Genomic DNA, 3,795 nt, shown 5'->3' on the forward strand with positions numbered 1-3,795 from the left:
CCCGCAGGTGGAACTTAGTCGTTGGAGGATGACAGCGGGCGTGCGTAAGAGGCTCGCCCGGGGATGCTGCCTCATCCCCGGGCGGCGGGCGGGAGGAGGCAGCCTCCCGCAAGTGGAACTTAGTTGTTGGAGGATGACAGCGGGCGTGCGTAATAGGCTCGCCCGGGGATGAGGCAGCATCCCCGGGCGGCGGGCGGGAGGAGGCAGCCTCCCGCAAGTGGAACTTAGTTGTTGGAGGATGACAGCGGGCGTGCGTAAGAGGCTCGTCCGGGGATGAGGCAGCATCCCCGGGCGGCGGGCGGGAGGAGGCAGCCTCCCGCAAGCGGAACTTAGTTGTTGGAGGATGACAGCGGGCGTGCGTAAGAGGCTCGTCCGGGGATGAGGCAGCATCCCCGGGCGGCGGGCGGGAGGAGGCAGCCTCCCGCAAGCGGAACTTAGTTGTTGGATGATGACAGCGGGCGTGCGTAAGAGGCTCGTCCGGGGATGAGGCAGCATCCCCGGGCGGCGGGCGGGAGGAGGCAGCCTCCCGCAAGCGGAACTTAGTCGTCGGAGGATGTCAGCGGGCGTGCGTAAGATAACGTATGTCCGCCTCTCGGTCACTCTGGCCGGGCGTGGGTGTGCGTCCGCGCCCGTCTTGTGAACCTCCAAGTGGAACTTAGTGATCGGAGGATGACACCGGGCGTGCGTAAGAGGCGCGTCCGGGGATGAGGCAGCATCCTCGGGCGTCAGCCGGGAGTAGGCAGCCTCCCCCAAGTGGAACGTAGCCTCCACTAAGTGGAACTCAGTCTCCGGAGGATGACAGCGGGCGTGCGTAAGAGGCGCGTCCGGGGATGAGGCAGCATCCTCGGACACCGGCCGGGAGCGCGCGGGCGCTGTGGAAGTAAGTACATCCGCTCCTGGTACCTAAAAATTCCTCCAGCGGCGGGCCCCGGGCCTAAACTTTCTCCGGGCCGCGCAACACGCACTTTCCGCCGGACACCGACGGAGGCAACGTCCCCCTCCTGCGGTGACAAAAAAAATCCACCCCTGGTACCTAAAAATTTCTCCAGCGGCGGGCCCCTGGCCTAAACTTTCTCCGGCCCGCGCAACACGCACTTTCCGTCGGACACGGACGGAGGCAACGTCCCCCTCCTGCGGTGACAAAAAAAATCCACCCCTGGTACCTAAAAATTTCTCCAGCGGCGGGCCCCTGGCCTAAATTTTCTCCGGCCCGCGCAACACGCACTTTGCGCCGGACGCCGGTCCCAAACCACCACCGCCGACCGCCACAAGGCGACAGCCACCATCCCCAAGCGCCATCCCCGACCGCCACAAGGCGACCGCCACAAGGCGACCGCCACAAGGCGACAGCCACCATCCCCAAGCGCCATCCCCGACCGCCACAAGGCGACCGCCACCAGCCGACCGCCACAAGGCGACAGCCACCATCCCCAAGCGCCATCCCCAAGCGCCACCCCCGACCGCCACCAGCCGACCGCCACCAGCCGACCGCCACCAGCCGACCGCCACCAGCCGACAGCCACCATCCCCAAGCGCCACCCCCGACCGCCGCCCCCCGACCGCCACAAGGCGACCGCCACCAGCCGACCGCCACAAGGCGACAGCCACCATCCCCAAGCGCCACCCCCGACCGCCACCCCCCGACCGCCACCAGCCGACCGCCACCAGCCGACCGCCACCAGCCGACCGCCACAAGGCGACAGCCACCATCCCCAAGCGCCATCCCCGACCGCCACCCCCCGACCGCCACAAGGCGACAGCCACCATCCCCAAGCGCCATCCCCGACCGCCACCCCCCGACCGCCACCAGCCGACCGCCACCAGCCGACCGCCACAAGGCGACAGCCACCATCCCCAAGCGCCATCCCCGACCGCCACAAGGCGACCGCCACAAGGCGACCGCCACCAGCCGACCGCCACAAGGCGACAGCCACCATCCCCAAGCGCCATCCCCGACCGCCACAAGGCGACCGCCACAAGGCGACCGCCACCAGCCGACCGCCACAAGGCGACAGCCACCATCCCCAAGCGCCATCCCCGACCGCCACCCCCCGACCGCCACCAGCCGACCGCCACCAGCCGACAGCCACCATCCCCAAGCGCCATCCCCAAGCGCCACCCCCGACCGCCACCAGCCGACCGCCACCAGCCGACCGCCACCAGCCGACCGCCACCAGCCGACAGCCACCATCCCCAAGCGCCATCCCCAAGCGCCACCCCCGACCGCCACCAGCCGACAGCCACCAGCCGACCGCCACCAGCCGACCGCCACCGGCCGTTCGCGGTGTGCGCCGCCGTTCCCCAAGCACCCTCCGGGACGAAGCCGGAGCCAGAGAATAGCAGCGGTGGTGCGTAAAAGCTGCGGCCGGGCCTCGCGGAAGGTCCCCGGGCGGCGAGCTGCGGAGCCCCGGCCTCCAGCTTCCACCAGGTAATAGGACCGGGCGCGCGTAAAAGCTGCGGCCGGGCCTCGCGGAAGGTCCTCGGGCATCCAGCGAGATCACACGGCCCCCACCGGAGGCGGCTAGCGCCTCCGTAGAGTAGTACCGGCCCGTGGAAGCGGCCGCCCGTCAGCCTGCGTTGCCGCTGGTCGAAAAATGCACTAAGTGCCAAACCCCATTCATTTACAACGGCGTGTCCGCCAGAGGGCGCACTTCCCCCGGCGGACCAGCCGGCGGGGCTCGTTAGAGAGTGTATCCGCCTGGCAGTGCCTCCTGGACGGCCTGTATTCCGGACCGCGACCGCTAACTTACGGGAGCCTAAACGGCCCGCGGACCAGCCGGCGGGTCCTCCGTGAAAGCCTATCCGCCTGGCGGTGCCTCCTGGCCGGCCTGGATTCCGGACCGCGACCGCTCACTCGCGGGACCCTAAACGGCCCGCGGACCAGCCGGCGGGTCCTCCGTGAAAGCCTATCCGCCTGGCGGTGCCTCCTGGCCGGCCTGGATTCCGGACCGCCACCGCTCACTCGCGGGACCCTAAACGGCCCGCGGACCAGCCGGCGGCTCCTCCGTGAAAGCCTATCCGCCTGGCGGTGCCTCCTGGCCGGCCTGGATTCCGGACCGCCACCGCTCACTCGCGGGACCCTAATCGGCCCGCGGACCAGCCGGCGGATCCTCCGTGAAAGCCTATCCGCCTTCGCCGGTTCCCCGGCCGGCCACGGGTGGCGAGAATCCGGCCTCCTCGCCCGGAGCGCGCTTCGACTTGGGCGAAAAATGCACCAAGTGCCAAACCCCATTCATTTACAACGGCGTGTCCGCCAGAGGGCGCACTTCCTCCGGCCGGCGGGGCTCGTTAGAGAGCGCGTCCGCCTTGGCCGGTTCCCCGGCCGGCCACGGGTGGCGAGAATCCGGCCTCCTCGCCCGGAGCGCGCTTCGACTTGGGCGAAAAATGCACTAAGTGCCAAACCCCATTCATTTACAACGGCGTGTCCGCCAGAGGGCGCACTTCCTCCGGCCGGCGGGGCTCGTTAGAGAGCGCGTCCGCTTTCGCCGGTTCCCCGGTCGGCCGCGAACGGCGAAAAGCCGGCCTCTTCCCCCGGAGCCCGGTGGGCGAATTTTTTTTTTTTTTTTTTTTTTCAAAGTGCCAACGGCTCTCGCGCCGCGCTGCGTCCGCCTTCGCCGGTTCCCCGGTCGGCCCGAACGAGCGAAAATTCGGCCTCTTGCCCCGGAGCCCGGTCGGCGAATTATTTATTTATTTATTTATTTATTTATTTATTTATTTATTTATTTATTTTTCCAAAGTGCCAACGGCTCTCGCGCCGCGATGCGTCCGCCTTCGCCGGTTCCCCGGTCGGCCACG

This window comes from Syngnathus scovelli, unplaced genomic scaffold (genome assembly GCF_024217435.2).
Source record: "Syngnathus scovelli strain Florida unplaced genomic scaffold, RoL_Ssco_1.2 HiC_scaffold_83, whole genome shotgun sequence".
NCBI lineage: Eukaryota > Metazoa > Chordata > Actinopteri > Syngnathiformes > Syngnathidae > Syngnathus > Syngnathus scovelli.